The sequence below is a fragment of the Cupressus sempervirens genome, chromosome 4 (genome assembly GCF_028749045.1).
Source record: "Cupressus sempervirens isolate cs-2001-9-10 chromosome 4, ASM2874904v1, whole genome shotgun sequence".
Lineage (NCBI taxonomy): Eukaryota > Viridiplantae > Streptophyta > Pinopsida > Cupressales > Cupressaceae > Cupressus > Cupressus sempervirens.
In genome coordinates, this window is record NC_143121.1 from 904,844,270 (window position 1) to 904,862,882 (window position 18,613).

Below are 18,613 nucleotides of genomic sequence, written 5' to 3' on the forward strand. Positions count from 1 at the left end.
CATATGTAAGATTAGCACAAAGGTAAGAAAGAAGGAGAAGAGGTTGCAACTTAAACTTGATACCATAGAAAATCACATCGATAAAGTTTACAAAAAAGGAAACTATAGATGGAGTTGAAAAATCCTTGCTAACTTGGAAAACAAAGGACAACTATCTACATATCAGGAATGTTGAATTATATGAGGAACATGAGAAATTATAGGAGAAGCGTTCTGTAGTAAAAGGTTCTATTGAAGATTTCATTGGGAAAGCAATGGAAGTGGAACATATGGGAAAAGTTGTTCAATTAAGTGTGATCATTTATATTTTGAGTAGAGGGCATCTTATGAAGGACTACCTTTTAAAGTTACAACAATTGATAATACTTCTTGGGTGTGCATACATGTTTATACTGTAAACGATCTTTTTCATCAACCCTTTATACTATTTGTTGCTAAATTGAATTGTAGTGTGACAATAAATTTTTTATATGATTTATTAAAGAGTACTCTAATCTATTGTGGAGGTATGGATAACATGGAGATTGTTGGTGTGTGTTGGAGCAGATGGAGCTTTGGTTATGCAAGGTCATAAAGGCGGTCTTTACAAAAAGATCAAGAATGATTTGGCACCCTACACTATTCTCATTCACTCCATGGCCCATCAAATGAATCTAGCTTTTGGAATTGTTAGAAATTTTGGTTGTGTAAGTAAAGTGGAATATTTTATCAAAGCAATTTACCAATACTTTTGTCAAAGTCCAAAACAAGTCCAATAATTTCAACACTTTGCTCAAGGACTTACTGATGGGAGGAAGCTTCTTAAAGCCAATGATACCATATGGATCTCTTTGGATGGATCAGCGCATCAAGTATTCTCTAAACATTTGTCACTGCCTGGACTAATTCACTCTATGCAAGACAGATTCCCTCAATTATATTCAAGTCTAACTAATGTTAAGATACTCTTAACTTTAGCAATTATTCTCCCCATGCTACAAGATATGAGAAATATTATGAAAAAGGTTCAACAAAGAGTTATGTACATTTCAAAATATAATAAGCTACATAAAATAACATGTAATAGTCTGGATACTCCTTATTTATTACAACCATTTAAAGATGAATCAAGGTTTGCAAAGTGGATTAAAATCATAGATTTGAACAATCCCGAGAACTTTTTATATATTGGTGTAAATAATGAGGTATGTGTTAGGGTACGTGGAGTTGACATACCAATGTAGTACTATGCTTGTGTCGACCCTAAGTCCAACCCCAACGAAGCCAGAAGCAAAGTAGAATCAAAACCAAAGAAGGTACTTTCATGCGTTACAAGTGAAGACTTCAAGAAGATCAAAGACTTAGTGCTTGACTCTGTCAAGTGAGTTTGCTACAATCTTTCATCACAAATTAGATTTAGATTCCCTCTAGAGGAACTATTCAAAGAAATGTCTATTTTTTTCCTCAATAGTGATCTCTAAGCTGCCCAAGTGATAGCTAACACAAATCTATGGAGACCCTATGATTTTAATCAAAAGATTCTGAAAACCAAAACTAATCAATGTCAACAGTTTGGGCACAACTTCTCCATAGGTGGGATCGTTGTTTGGGTGATTCACATAAATTGTGAATTAGGTGTCCCATAGGTAGCAATGCTTTCAACCATGTTGGTGTTTTAACAAAAATTAGATATGAGGCATTTCGGCTAAAATAAAGACCAAAATATGTGTTGAAATAAAGGCCACAAGATCATAACCACAAGATTCACTCTCGCTTACCTCATACTTTCCTTTCTTCTTCTTAGATTTATGTAAAACCAATTGTGACTTTAAAGAAAATTCAATGGCAGGGGCATTAAAATTGTCAAAATTCCCTAGTTCAAAAGTAGTGAGTCTTCCAGCCAAATTATCTAAAGTTAAATCATTAATAGGAGTACATCACAATTCTTGTATTGTAAAAACTCTAATAGCATAAATAAGAAGTAAGCTTCCCAATACATTTTTGGTCATAGCCTCATCACTGATCTTTCCATCTGATCCTCTGATTACATTCAACTTCTTTGATTTTTCCAACATATTGAGAAATGTTCTCACCTTATAGCATCTTCATTTCATCAATTTTCTCTCGAGCTTTTCAATTTGGCTATCAGTACATTCATATCTTCTTTGTGGATCTTTCCCAACTTTTCCCACATCTTCTTTGTAGTATTGTAATTGTTTATGTCATCAAGCTCTAAGTAACTTAGGGAAGATGCAATCTCCAACATTGCATGATTATTTTCTTGTTTCTTCTTTATCTATTGGGCTATCAAAGGTGATGGTAAAGTTACATATTTATTTTTCAAGTAGAATGCTACTAAATCTCCAATTCCAACAATGTGCAGCTTCATCAGACCTTTCCATGTAGGAAAGTTCTCCTTGTTTAACTTGGGTACCTCCATTATATACATCTTGATCTTTAGCTTCAAGTACCTTCAAACTTTTCTCTATAATCACCGCAACTCTAATACTAATTGTTGGAATGATTTAGAATAACTAGGGGTGGTGGGTGGGGGAGTGAATTAGTTATCCTCAGGACCAAATGTATCAATTAAACTTTAAAACTCATCAAACAACTTAGATCTAATCTTTAGTCTACTCAATCTCTAAAGCAACTCATCAGTAACATAAACTTGTAGTACAATGTCCCAATAGTTGTTAGGATTAACCACAGATAAAAATAATAATTGCCCATTAGCTTTCACATGATTAGTCAAAAATCTCGATCAAATTGCCACTGTAATATACGTTTTGGATACATGCATTTATATTAAAAATTTCACCATCTTTTACATATTTCTTATTGGACAACATTCTTTTGCCATTACTACAACCAATTCATTTTCCCTTGGGTTTGGTATTGCGTACAATTTTCCTTACATGTGTCAACCACCAACCTCGTTTAGCCAACTATTTCCTATTGTGGGCTTGAATAGGAAGGTGCATTTTGCCTACATTTGACATTCCCGCTTGTTAATCCCTTGTAATTCATTAACTTAGATTGGTAGCATATATACATGTTCATAACTATAATATACTATTATTCTACATAATTCGCTCTTTTCTGGTCTAGAGACTAGCATTTCTTATTGCTGCCAAACTTTTAGAGTGTTGAGAGCATTGCCCATTGACTCGTGGACCGTGGTTATTGTAAAAGGTATGTGATTTTTAATTTATTTTTTATGTGGTACTAATACTAGTTATTTTTTACTGTTCACTGGACATCTCACATGCTATGATAGGTTTGCACATTTTATTGGGTAGTACCATAGATTGTAGTACTGTAGTACCCTTTTTATGAGAATGAATCATATTATTGCTATTATATGTAGTCTAAGTAGTCTATTGTCATAGTCTTTGACTCATCACTTTTTAAGTCTTTTGTTCAACAAGTTGATTTATTTTTTGTAGCCTTTATTGGTTTGCAATGTCAAACACAAGGGGTAACAAGGGTTCTGGTAGGATTCTAAAAGCCAAGAGAGGCCAACATTACCAAAATATAGAACCATATCTATATATTTTAGTGGTGGAAATTTTGGCAACCTACAAAATTCACAAATTAGATCTCTAATGCATATTGAAAAAGGAGATTTATCACATGTTGGAGACCATATTGAAGAAGTTCAAGTTGGTGAACCTAATATCTCAGTCGAGGATGAACTTGAACATGATTTATAGGCACTTCCCCTAAGTAAATAGTCAAAAAATGATATTATAGAATTGGAGTTGGGTGAGAAAACCAAAAGTGATTCCATCAATCATGTTTGTGCACATAAGGGGAAAAGAAAATTGGAATGAAAAAAGATCAATCTCGCTAGGATCTGTCCAAAAGGAATTTTCAATTAGAATGGGTGGAAAAGTACTAGCTTTTTGAACTAGTGGCCAATCTAATTGATGGTGAGTGTCCTGTAGAATGCAGATGTAGGATTTGCATAGAGATAACAAAGAAGGAGAAGAGGTTGCAACTTAAAATTAATACTATATAAAAAAACATGTCAGCAAAGTTTACAAAAAGAAAACTATAGATGGAGTTGAAAAATCTATGCTAACTTGAAAAATGAAGGACAAATGTCTGCATATTAGGAATGTTAAATCATACAAGTTACACAAGCAATTACGAAAGAAACATTCTGTAGTAAAAGGTTCCATTGAATATTTCATTGGGAAAACAATGGAAGTGGAAAATATGGGAAAAGTTGTTCAATTAAGTATAATCTTTTATATTTTGAGTATAGGGCATCGTATGATGGACTACCCTTCAATTATTGGTTTATTGCACTATTTTAAAGCTTGAAACTATCTGAACAGTCGTTAGTCAATAAACAACAGGTGGAAATGGGCTAATTGTCTTGCAAAGGTTGAAAAAAAGGATATGAAGGAAAAAATAAAATAGTCAAATTTTATTGCATTGTCTCTAAATGAAGTTACAACATTTGATAATATTTCCTAGGTTTGCATGCATGTTTATATCGTAAATGATCTTTGTAATGTAGATACACTCTGATACCACTAATAGAGGTACGCTCTGATACCACTGACGAAGGGCCACACCACCCTACCAACTCACAACCAAGAATGCAACAATATGAATACAATTTTATTATACTTGAAAATCCAATAGCAATTACAATAACATTTCTCCAAGATCTCTCAAGATCCAATCCAAGCCTAAGCTAGTCCAGATCCACACTCTGGTAGAAACCTCTAAGATCTCAACTTGTGCTCACAAGCCACCAAGCAACCTCCTTGTTTCTAAACCGCAGTCACTATCTCTTCTCACAAACTTAATCCAAGATCCAAGTGTAAACTGCCTCACATTCGGTGCTCTGTCTACACACTCACAACTCCATCACAATCCTACTGTAAACTACCTCACATTTGGCGCTTTGTTCACAGACTCAGGAAAACTCACTCTTCACTTCTTCCTCTTTCACACCTTGAAGCCTTCCAAGCTTTCCAAGCTTCACCTTCCACAACTTCTCCTTCTCGAGCTTCTCCAAGCTTTCACCTTCTTCTCGAGCTTCTACTCTTCGAGCTTTTCCTTCTCAAGCTTCCACTTCTCAAGCTTCTCCTTGAGCTTGATTAGAAATGCTCATATGCTTTGCTTAAATAGGCACTTACCACCCTATGCATGACTTATCCACAAGCTTCTAGAATTCCTCCACAACCTTCTACAACTTCCACAACCTTCTACAATATCCACAACTTTCTACAATATTCATAACTTTCTAGAATTCTATCCACACACCTTGATAAATGAAATGACAACCATTTATTTTTTATTTTTTCTATTATGCCACCTATGCACCTTGAAAATAGAAATCCTCTTTTCCTTTCTTTTCTCCTTTTTCCCTTTTTTTATTTTTTTATTATTTCTCCTCTAATTTTCGTCACTTTCTCTCTCCACAATTTTTTTCTTTTTAATTTTTTTTTTTTCTTTTTTCCAAAATTTTTTCCATGCAAGATGCTCCTGCATCAGACTCCCCTGGTAGATAGAAAAGTGTGTCCCACACTTTGACACCAAAAAAGAAAGATCTACCACCATCTTCATCTTCACCAAAGGCTTCCACCTCAATAGGGACAACAAAACCACCATGCAAATCCTCCACACCAGCATCTCAACCATCCAATCAACATGCTCATTCCCAGGAACAAACTGAACATAATGCTTGAACATAAAACTCTCATCCACATCAGCAACTACTGAATTCACACCCATAGCAACAAACCCCACATCAACAACCACATGTAGATCTCCATCAACACATGCCAAACTCTCAACACCAGCAACCTCATTGCTCACAACAAGATGCTCTGCAATACATAACTCACCTCCAACAACCGGATCATCCATGACCGAGTGTTCTGCAACATACAAGTCACCATCAACTAGATCATCCACGACCGAGTGCTCCACAGTCTCCATGTCAGTCTCAACCATTTGATCATGAAAACCAACCTTTGTGCCAACATCAACAATGTTAAGAATATCTTCAACAACAACCTCTAGTTACTCTGCAGGTTCTGCATTAGGCTCCACAAACTTATTAGCAAAACCACCCTCTTCCACCTTGACCTTCTTAGCTTGATCAGCCAATCTAGCATCCAACCGAGCAAACATCTTAGAAAAATTCTTCTCCACTATATCATGGATTTTCGTAATCATCCTAGGGTACAATCCTCTTGGAGCCATCTCCCAAGATCTTCGTAAACCCTCTGTAAAAAATCCTTCCCACACTCCTTGTGACAACCAAATTGTTTGCAAGTCAGATCGCAACCTGCCACCTCACACGAACAATCAGGAACCACATCACAAGTTTAGGACCACGAATTTGCAATCCACAAGCTCTCTATGATCATGCCTCAACAAGTTTAGTCTTCCATCTCCGCATCCATCGATCAATCTGCATGTCCTCCCAAGGTCCTGGTGCAAATTGCCTCAGCTTCGGCGATCTATTTACACGCTTAGGAACTCCCGCTCTAATAAACTTCACACAACCAAGGTCCTGGTACAAACTGCCTCACACTTCGGCGATCTGCTTGTACACTTAGGAACTCCTGCTCTGATACCACTAATGTAGTACTGCTCTGATACCATTGACGAAGGGCCACACCACCCTACCAACTCACAACCAAGAATGCAACAATATGAATACAATTTTATTATACTTGAAAATCCAATAGCAATTACAATAACATTTCTCCAACATCTCTCAAGATCCAATGGATCCAAGCCTAAGCTAGTCCAGATCCACACTCTGGTAGAAACCTCTGAGATCTCAACTTGTGCTCACAAGCCACCAAGCAACCTCCTTGTTTCTAAACCGCAGTCACTAGCTCTTCTCACAAACTTAATCCAAGATCCAAGTGTAAACTGCCTCACATTCGGTGCTCTGTCTACACACTCACAACTCCATCACAATCCTGTTGTAAATTACCTCACATTTGGCGCTCTGTTCACAGACTCAGGAAAACTCACTCTTCACTTCTTCCTCTTTCACACCTTGAAGCCTTCCAAGCTTTCCAAGCTTTCACCTTCTTCTCAAGCTTCTCCAAGCTTTCACCTTCTTCTCGAGCTTCTACTCCTCGAGCTTCTCCTTCTCAAGCTTCCACTTCTCAAGCTTCTCCTTGAGCTTGATTAGAAATGCTCATATGCCTTGCTTAAATAGGCACTTACCACCCCATGCATGACTTATCCACAAGCTTCTAGAATTCCTCCACAACCTTCTACAACTTCCACAACCTTCTACAATATCCACAACTTTCTACAATATTCATAACTTTCTAGAATTCTATCCACACACCTTGATAAATGAAATGACAACCATTTATTTTTTATTTTTTCTATTATGCCACCTATGCACCTTGAAAATAGAAATCCTCTTTTCCTTTCTTTTCTCCTTTTTCCCTTTTTCTATTTTTTTATTATTTCTCCTCTAATTTTCGTCACTTTCTCTCTCCACAAATTTTTTTTTTTAAATTTTCTTTTTCTTTTTTCCAAAAATTTTTCCATGCAAGATGCTCCTACATCACTTTGTCATCAACCATTTCTACTGTTTGTTGCTAAATTTAATTGTAATGCGACATTCAAAAAATTATGTGATTTATTAAAGAGTACTCTAATTGATTATGGAGGTATAGATAACATGGAGATTACCAAAAAGTTAGTGTGTGTTGGCATGGATGGAGCTTCAATTATGCAAGGTCATAAAGGCAATCTTCTCAAAAAGATTAAGAATGATTTGGCACCCTACACTATTCTCATTCACTACATGACCCATCAAATGAATCTAGCTTTTGGAATTGTCAGCGATTTTTGTTGTGTAAGTAAAGTGAAATCTTTAATCAAAGAGATTTACCAATACTTTTGTCGAAGTCCAAAACAAGTTGGGGAATTTCAACACTTTTATCAAGGACTTACTAATGGTAGGAAGCTTCTTAAAGACAATGATACTAGATGGATCTCTTTGGATGGACCAATACATTGAGTATTTTTTGAATATCTATCATTGCTTGGACTAATCCACTCTATGCGAGACAGATTCTCTTGGCTATATTCAAGTCTAACTAATATTAAGATACTATTAACTTTAGCAGTTATTCTCCCCATGCTATAAGACATGAGAAATATTATGAAAAAGGTTCAACAAAGAGCTATGTACATTGAAGAATATAATAAGCTACGTAAAATGACATGTAATAGCTTGGATACTCTTTATCAATTGCATCCATTAGATGAATCAAAAATTGCAAAGTGGATAGAAATCATAGATTTGAACAATCCTGGGAACATTTTACGTATTTGTGCAAACGATGAGGTATGTGCTAGGGTACGTGGAGTTGACATACTAATGCAATACTATACCCATTTCGACCCCGAGTCCAACCCCAATGAAGCAGGAAGTGAAGTAGAATCAAAACTAGAGAAGGTACTTTCACGTGTTACAAGTGAAGACTCAAGAAGATCAAAGACTTTGTGCTTGACTGTATTAGGTGAGTTTTCTACAATCTTCCATCACAAATTAGATTTAGATTCCCTCTAGAGAAATTGCTCAAAGCAATTTTGCAAACCTTAAGTAATCAATGGTGTAGCTATAATAGAATTTTGGATGAATCTCGATTGAGAGATCAATCATATTCTTTTGCAAACATAATGTATGAACAATATTATCTTATGGATAATCCAAATGAAGACAAAGGAGTAACAAAGCTTTGGAAAAACCTTGGTCAGAGTAATTAGTTGAGATAGTCAATACCAAAATATTTCAAGCTTACTGATTTATGTTTGACAATGATATTGGGTTCAGTGGAGGATGAGAGAGTTTTCAATACTTTGGGATTCCTAAAATCAAAGGTTAGAAACAAATTAGAGAAAAACTTGGATAATTGTTTGAGGCTTTATAACTTTAGGTATGAGGTAGATAGTTTCCCTTATGACTGAGCTCTCAACATTTGGAGAAACAAATATCAAAAGAGAGGGATGACCAACATTTCAAACTAAAGTGGCAGTAGCAATAGTGGTGGTAGTAGCGATGGTGGTGGTAGTGGTTCATGTCCTGATATTGAAAGAAATGAAGATGAAGTTGACTTTGACATATATGTTGATAGTGAATATGAAGAAAACACAACAAACAATGAAATGCTATATGTAATAAATGAGGAGGATTCTGATGATAGTGATGTTGAGCCGGTCTAGGTGGAGTGGCACCTATAGTAGCTTCTCAACTTCAAGTTCTAACTTTTGTGTGAGTCAAGTAGCAGGCTAGTAGCTCTAGTCTCACCAATTTAATTCAAATTAATTTATGTGCTCTGGTCTTACCAATGTCTAAGACTCTATCTACTAATTAATTATGTTTGTAGAAGTTAATTTATACCCTTCATTCACTGTCTTATTATAGATGCTTAAATTTTTTTAAAACACGTTGATGTTACAAACTTACATGTTGAGATTTTCATTGAAACTAGTTTTTACTTTTAGAGTCTACACATGTTGAGATTTTCATTGATTCTAATTTTTATACATGTTGAGATTTTCATTAATTGTATTTTTTAAACATGTTGAGATTTTCATTGATTCTAGTTTTTATACATGTTGAACTTGAGATTTTCATTCATTCTAATTTTCAGACATTTTTAGATTGTCATTGATTGTAACTTCTTTAAGAAATTGTAACATAATGCATTTTACAGAATAAGCTTTATTTAAAAAAATGTATTATAATTTATAATTACAAATGTGTAACATAATACATTGAACAATTACAAACAATTATAAAACTATAAAGCCTAGGGAAGTAGAATATTAAAATCAGTTGCAAATGACTCAATGTAAAATAACCTTGAATTCCCTTTTATAGATAGAAGGGAGCAACAATAGTTGTAGGTCAGTTTGTAATTGTATATATAATCAGATTATTTTTACATTATGTGTGTACAATCACATTGCCACATTGCCAATTGTCCAATTTTTTCAAGTAGGAGTAGAGAAAAAATTTCATCTACTTTGTGTAGTGCTAGTATGCCAGCGCCTGGCTATCCAGCTATCCTAATATGTTGGCTCTTGATTCTTGTAACAATTAGCATTAAACAAAATTGAAATTAAATCCAAAATTTGAAATTAAAGAAAAATAAGTAACAAAATGATTATAGTACTGTCACTTACTAAATTGTTACTTCTTAGTGCTATCAGCTATGACAGGTGCTAACAATAATAGATTGAGTAGATGACCTAACTCTAATGATGTTCTTTAGGGTGCATCATTTTGCATCATTTGGAAGCTCCAATTTTTTTAGGTTGTACCTAAATAGTTGTCACCTCGTGAACAATGAATACTTTGAAGATATATTTTTATATGAATCGAGGAATTTATCTATAACTGCATTCATTATTGATAGTGATTTGATGCAACTTGCAATTCTTTCTAGAGTGGTTTCCTTAGGAAAGTTGCCTAAATTAGAGTTCATGGTTTTGTGCAACTTTTTCATGTGATCTTCTTTTCCAATGAATTTGTTGTTTGAGTCAGTTGGATTTGGTAATCCAACATTTAGCAAGTTTAGTATGTCATGATTCATCTTCATCAAGTCTTTGGAAGAAAATTTCAGTGCTTCATCTATTTCCATTAATTGGTCACAATTATGACAGACAAAAAAGGTCATTACAGATGCATCACAACGGTTGTTTATTCCTTTGTTTGCCAAATACATGTCACTAGATCTTTGTACTTTATTCAAAATTTGTACTGCAAGATTTTCTAAGGAATTGGCGAAGACACTTTTGTTACCATCAACATCTTTTTTTACATTTTCAAGACATCTCTAATATTGCTATTTAAATCAAGCCATTCAAACAAACTATCACTATTCTAAATTAGTTTCTCCCAATTTTCTTGTTTGATAAGCTTAACTATGTTTATTAAGCTTAATTGTGTTTATTATAGTATCCTTGACATGATGGTCTTTGGAAGATGTAGTTATATTTTGCACAATTGCATTCTCCATCTTTTTCTTCATTTCAAACATCTCCATTTCACTCTTTTTCTGTATTTTCTCTAGTTGCCCTTGCCAATTAGTTGTTCTCTTCCTCTCATTTTCCAATTTCTTCTTCAAATCTCGAATTGTCTTTGTAGTTGTTACCTCTTTTTTTTTCTCATCCTCGAGTTCCCTTTTCAAATCATAGATTATCTTCGCAGTGGACTCCTTTTTCTTCGCATTGTCCAATTCCTTCTTCAAATCATAAAGTGTGTTTGCAGTATGAGTAGACTCCTCTTTCTTTATGTTCTCCAATTCCTTCTTCAAATCAAGGATTTTCTTTGCAATTGACTCCTCTTTTTTCTTTGCATTCTCCAATACCTTCTTCATATGGTGGATTGTGTTCCTGTTTGTAGTTGCACTAGACTCCAGTGTCTTTGCATTCTATAATTCCTTCTTCAAATCAAGGATTACCTTTGCAATTGACTCCTCTTTTTTCTTCATATTCTCCAATTTCTTCTTCAAATTGTGGATTGTGTTTGCACTAGACTCCTCTTTTTTCTTCTCATTCCCTAATTCCTTGTACAAATTATCGATTATTCTTGCATTAGACTCCCCATTTTTCTTTTCATTCTGCAATGCCATCTTCAGATTATGGATTGTATTTTTAGTAGAGGAGTACTTTTTTCTTTCATTGTCCAATTCAATCTTCAAATTATTATTTTTCTTGACAATAGAGTCCAGGTCAGTTTTCAATTTATTGTTGACATGTGCACTACTCTTTACAGACTTGACCAACTATGTAGTAGAGACTTTTTCATGTTGAAATATTTTTTTTACTCATCTAATTCTTTAGTCAGATTTTTCAGTTGTTCATTCATCTTTTCTTGCTAGACAATTGCCTCTATAGAAGAAGAATTCTTTATCTTGTTTTACAATTCTCTCAACCTATTGTCAGTTGCTTTCTCTTTGGCCTTCACATTATCAAGGCCTTCTTGCAACTTTCTATTTGCTTTGCAAGCCTTTTATTTTTCCTCTCCACTTTCAGAAGTGTAGAGTAGACCATTTTGTTGCTCTCTTTTGATATATTGATTTTGTTAATATTTTTCACTTTTGAGAAATCCATTTGAAAACTGGCAACTTGTACATCGTTATGATTTATTAAATTTTCTAGTGGATTATTATTTCTAGCTAGGGGCATAACAACCATGAAGTTCATCATTTTGGTGTTTGGATCATATGTTCAAAATATATTGTTACTAGATCCCTGATGTTCAACAACTGCATCACTTTTCAAAGTCTTCATAATTTCTTTATTTCTCTTGCTTGTCTAATCAAAATTTGATGCAATGTCATTTAAACTAAAATTTGGGTTTGCTGACACAATTGAGTGTTTGAAAGGTGAATTATCAATTGTATTGTTGTATGCTCCTCCAACTCCAGTTACACTTACTCCACCTAAAATTTTATTTTGAGGATTGCCAACATACTGAAGATGACCCATTCCAAATCTTGGTGTTTTAAGACTATTTTCAAGGTTTGGTACATAAGCTACTAGTGCATACATTGGTGAAGTAACCACTAACATTGCTTGCATTGTAATTGTCATAACTTTTTTATTTTTTTGCACAAGGTTCACCCATACTAGTGCCAGTGCCAATGCTAATGGGATCAACTACAACTAAATTTGAAGATTTAACAAATTTTGTGGTGGGATGACCTTCAGAATAAGAAGTATAATGTTTTTCCCCTTTCTAGATGAATCATCTTCAATCTCATCAGAGAGTCCAATGACAGGTTTGCTTCCACTTTTGGGTGGGTCTAGTACTACAATTGGATTATGAATTTCTTCACCACTTGCACCAATGGACCTTATACCTACATGACTCATTTTTTGCATTACAGTTGCCCCTTTATTATATTTTTGTTTAATATAATCACTCATTTGAAAATTAACAATATGCTTGGGTGACCCAAGATCCTGAGTACCTTGAATGTTTTCAGTAGACTCGAGGTCCTTCTGTCTTTGACTATCATTGTCACTACAAGTGCCAAATTCATATATTACAGTTGGATGCTCTTTATTCCAATAATTGCTGAAATTTTCATCCTCCTCAATTTCCTCAAAACCTACTGAGGTCATTGGTTCACCCAAATTTTGCTTCATTTTCCAAAAATCAGTCATCTTGGTTTGATACCATAATTTAGATTTACATGCCTATTTAATTGATTTTAGCATAGAACTCTTAGAAGGTTAAGATGATTTCTTTCAGAAATTTAAGAATGTGAGAGGCTTTTATTTTTGTGAATCTAATATGTGCAATGTCGTAATTTGGGATGACAATTCTTGCATTGAAATATAATTCTTTGTTGCATGTTTTTCCATCTCTTTCTTAACCTCATCCCACAAATCCAAGTTTTTTAACTTTTCTATTAATGGCATATGATCCTAATGTTAATATTTGCTTACCGATTTTCCTTTAGCAATAGGTCTTATTTTTATTATGTTTAGTGGATCATAATTCTAGTGTCTAACAAAATCAAAGCATAAATTTTTTACCAATTCATTTGCTACTTTGAAATCCTTTCTCTCAAATGTGAGGCCTCCAATTCTGAAAGGCAAGGAAGGAAATATCATTTTCTTTTGTTGTCTAGTGAAAATTTCATCTGTGCTTTCCATTTGTCGTACATATTCTAGTGCAAAAACTCTTTCTATAACATGCATTGGAAGTTTGCATAGTTCATCTGCTAAACTATACAACCTTAACATAGTGTAGTCTTCCATGAAGAACGAGTTAGCCAATTAAATTTAACTTCCCAGTTGAATGCAATCTTTACAAGACATAGACAATCTAGGCATCAAAGTGCTTGTGATTTTTTGGTAAATATTTACCAAAAAAAAGTCTACAAAATGGTTGTAGTTATTATTGTTAGCATTCAACCTCATCTTATGTGTCCACTCATATACTGGACTCTGATTTCTTTTGGGTTTTCTCATCAAACTTATAGACCTCAATATCAAGCTTGTTGTTCTTTGTCTCAAATATTAGGTGATGCTTTGCTAAAAGAGGTAGCACAAGTAACTTGTGAACCTTAATCTCTTCATCTTGCTTATAGTTGTACTTTGTTTAATTATTAGTAATTGTTCTTGCATAGATTCAACAATGTGTCGAACATAATTATTTCTTACTTCTACCTTCTCAACTAACTAACCTCGACAATGGATATTATAAATCATTTCAAGAACATTGGCCTCCACTTCCTTGTTTCTATCCAATCCTAGTAAAAATGATAACAAAAGAATAGTATTATGAACCCATGTCACAAAAATATTGTATTGATAAGGATGCTTATGGTTTATGTCTAGTATAACAGTAACACTAGTATGATCAGTAGACAACTCTAAGTATATTAAACACTTAATAAATGAATCTTGAAAAACTCTATCTAGTTTGTCATAAGCCTGTGCTAGTTTATCCAAGTCAATGTGCTTGTTAAAGCTTTCTAGTTTAAACCCTAGCCCTAGGTCTAACAGAGTGAAAAACTCATTCTTAGTTATGGATAAAATTTCCTCGTGAGTGTTTTGTTTTACAATTGCCTATCTATTTTCATCATAATTTTGAGCACATAACATTACAATTTTAGGGCAAGGGAATACTTTGGATACAACTATTATGCTAAAAACCTAGTGTACTACAAACATTAAGAGTTAATTTAACATTCACAAACTAAATTGAAACAACACTTATGATAAAACGAAGGCAAAACACCATGGAGGAAAGTAGACAAAAAATGATAAGCTACTCAAGTTTTCCCTATGATGACTTTGATATGTCCAATGATGGGGTATGTGTGCTCACAGTATGCTCAAAATTCAAACAGTAGATGATTGAGCATGGAGATGGATGAAGGATTTAGTGATGGGTGTGTGGATGAATTTAACATGGTAGGGGTGTAAAATGGTTGTGCTATAGTGGTCAATATGGCATCATAAGTTTGCATAAAAAGATGCCCTAAATTTTGAGGGGAGAGGGTTTTATTTATAGGTCAAGGGGTAGTGAGATGGATGGTTAGGATGTGAGATGAGCGGTTTGGTGAGGAAGGGCTAGGATGTTCTAAAAGAGGAGCACATGGATTGTGCTTGTTTAAAGCCAATTAGTAAGTGCCACTTGTCAAAAGGAGGATGAGTTTAAGGGGATAGAAGACTTTAAGGGAATGTGACCATTTGGGGAATGTGAGTGGATAAGGTGGAGTTATGAGGGGTGTGGGCTTGTAAGAGACATTTATGGGGTATTTATGAAATTTGGTTGAGGATGTAAGGGATGTGACATGAGGGGAGACTTTGGTTTGGGTTATAAAGTCTTAAATAGTGTTTAAAGTTGTGCAATTGATTAGGATGAATTTTAGATTAGGTTTAGGAGGGGATTAAGGATGTAAGTGGCTTGTTAGAGAGGTGCAAGTGGATGACATTAATGAGGGGGATTAATTAGTTGGCTAGACAGGGTTAGTATGGGTGAATGGGTTGGATTAGGATAGTGATAGGGCTTAGAGATGGTTTTAGGGATTTGAGAAGATTTATTAAATGACTTATTTAATGAATGAGGGATGTGGGATCATATTAAATAGTTTTTTACATTAATTTAAATTAATAGAGGAATGATGATTTAATTGATAAAGTGACTTTGGATTATCATTTGATTTTATCAATTGGACTATAGTTAATTAAATAAATAAACTAGGGGATGATAATTAATTAATTAAATATAAAATATTTAATCAATAATGTCCTAAAAGATGATTAAATAAGATTCCTTAATGGTGTAATCATATTTAGGTGTCTACAACAATGAGGTTTGCTAATCCACTAACCAAAGCAGCTAGATTATTTGTGTGCACCAATACTTTTGTTATATTTGAAATAATTTTTCCCCTTTTGTGGATCTTTCCACTTATTAAACAATGAATGTCTAATTCTCATGATTCCCAAATCTCCATAGATAATAGGATAAAAAATATCATGACATTCATTAGTGAAACCTGAGGTTTGTAGCACTTGCCTGAGTTCTATAATGTCTTTCTTTTCCTTTATGCTTGCATTCGTACTGGAGGTTTTTGACTTTTTTTTGCCCATGCTTGCTATTGGTTTTTACTACTTACACGAAATTCTTCTTCAAGTCCTATTTAAAAAAATTGTAAGTGTAAACCTAAGACAATAAGAATAAATATTTCTATTGTTGCAATTACATTGCAAAAAAAATTAAAATTTAAATACTCGGATTCGAGATTCAAAATTCGATAATACTAGTGCTAGCAGATACTCAGATAATTGGTGTTGTCTTGTGATACTTAAGTTTCAAACTTTCAGTCTTTAGAACAGAAAATGGAATTCAATTAGAGTCTTTGAAAAGTTAAAATTTGAAAACCCTATAGTATCAGACTCTCAAGAACTTTGAACTTCATAGTCTAAAAACATAAAAGGTTAATAGTTAAAAGTTAGAACTTAAGTATTAAGTAATTTTAGGTTTAAAGTACTTTACTAATATTATGTACAATGTACATGTAAATGACATCAAAGACTCAATAATGTACATAATTATAATAATGAAAAGTAATAATTAATTACATTAATATACATTTGAATTTAAAAATTTGTACATTTTAAATAAATTAAATAATAAAAATTGAACTTAATAATTGATATGATTTTTGGATCAATTTGTAGCATGTTATCATTGTTGTCAGGAGTCATCTGGAATCATGACACTTGCCATGCACATGTGCCAAGGACATGTGTCACGATTCCAAATGTTTCTTGACAACATCGATAGCATTCCCAAAATTTACCCCAAATTCATCTAGAGTCGTTGATCTATCTTTTACTTAACAATCTAGATTAACTAATAAAAAGTTTAAAAGATTAAACATAATTATTATTAACTAAGTCCTGACACTTAATTGAGCATTGCAATGACCGAACACGTGTCAGGATTCTAGATGAATCTAGGTACATGAAAAAACATACCCCAAATCAATCTGAAGTTCATCTCGGGTCATCGATCTTTCTTTTAATCAAAGGTCGGGAATTAGACATAACTATACGAAATTATCTTGGACTACACGTGTCCTAATTTCAGGTAGTGGAATGTTCTCGCAAATACATGTCACGATTCTAGATGTTTCTTGACAACAACTGATCTATTTAGGATCTAGGACTATTATAGAGGAATGCTTAACATTATTTCATAAAGTAAAATTTCAAAGCGTTAATTAGCAAATTAACACAACTTAAATGCTTAAATGAACAAAGCATAAAAAGGTAATGACTGAAAGAAAGAGAGTAGAGAGACATAAGACAAAACACGATTGATAACGGAGTTCATCCGAGAAGGACTACATCTCTGGGTCCAGCTCCAATAGGGGGACCGATCCGATTTGCTCCAAAATCAATTACAAGTGTTTATGATCTTCCCTTCAAGCACAATTGCAACATTACTCTTCAATGTGCAGGAATAATCATCAAGTCTCCAAGATCATAATCTCCTTCTCACCACTTGGATGCCTTTCCAAAGCCTACTACCCCCATTTTATACATCAAATTTAGCCAAAAATGGGCTAAAACAATTAACCAACATAATCCCCCATTTTGGTTACATATTTCAAATTTGCCCCTTTTACCATTATTTTGTTATGATTTGACACCAAAATTAAGGGTTTGTTTTCAATAAATACCCTTAATTAAATAAGCTTGGGTGGATTTGTTATGAATAGATAACAACTCTTCCCTTAATATTACATATGCCATAAATAGCCCATTGGTTGGCCTTAATTTTAGGAGGCCAATGGTTAGGAGTTCAACTCCCATTATCTCATTCCTTTAATTTGAATTAAATAGCTATTTTAATTCGAATTTGAATGTTTTCCCTCTCTTTATGATTTTGCGATGTCATGCTAACATCATCAAAATCCATACTTTTGCTTGAATTTGAAACCATCATAACTTTTATATCCGATCTCCGTTCTTGATGAAACGAATGCCATTGGAAAGCTTTTGACGAGCTCTTTCATTTGGAATCCATTGTCAAAGACTTTTGAGATGATTATTTTTTCACCCTTTTATGGCCTCTAGTCCCAGTTTGACCAAACTTTGACTAGTCATACTTTTTGCACTTGAACTCCAATTTTGCTCGTTCGAGTTATGTTGGAGTTAAAATTGTGAACACTTTGTAATGATGTTGATTCTTGGAGCATTTGGGACATTTTACTTTTCAGTAATTTTTTTATCCCTTGGATCAACAACAATAAGTAGGAGATGATTTCCACAGCTAGTCAAATTGTGATGTGAATATCAGGATTTAAATCATGAGTCAAGTTGTGATGGGTCATCGAGTTTGACTCAAAATCACACAGTTAAATCCTGATATTCACATCACAACAACAATAAGATTCTCAAAATTTACCCGAAATTCATTTGGGGTCATTAATCTTTCTTTTAATCAACAGTCAAAACTTGGACGTAAGTATAAGAAAGAATCTTCAAGTACACGTGTCCCAATTTCAGGTAAAAATAGAATTTAACTTAAATCTTTTAAAATTTGATCGAAAATAGAGCCGCAGTCGTTGATTTATTG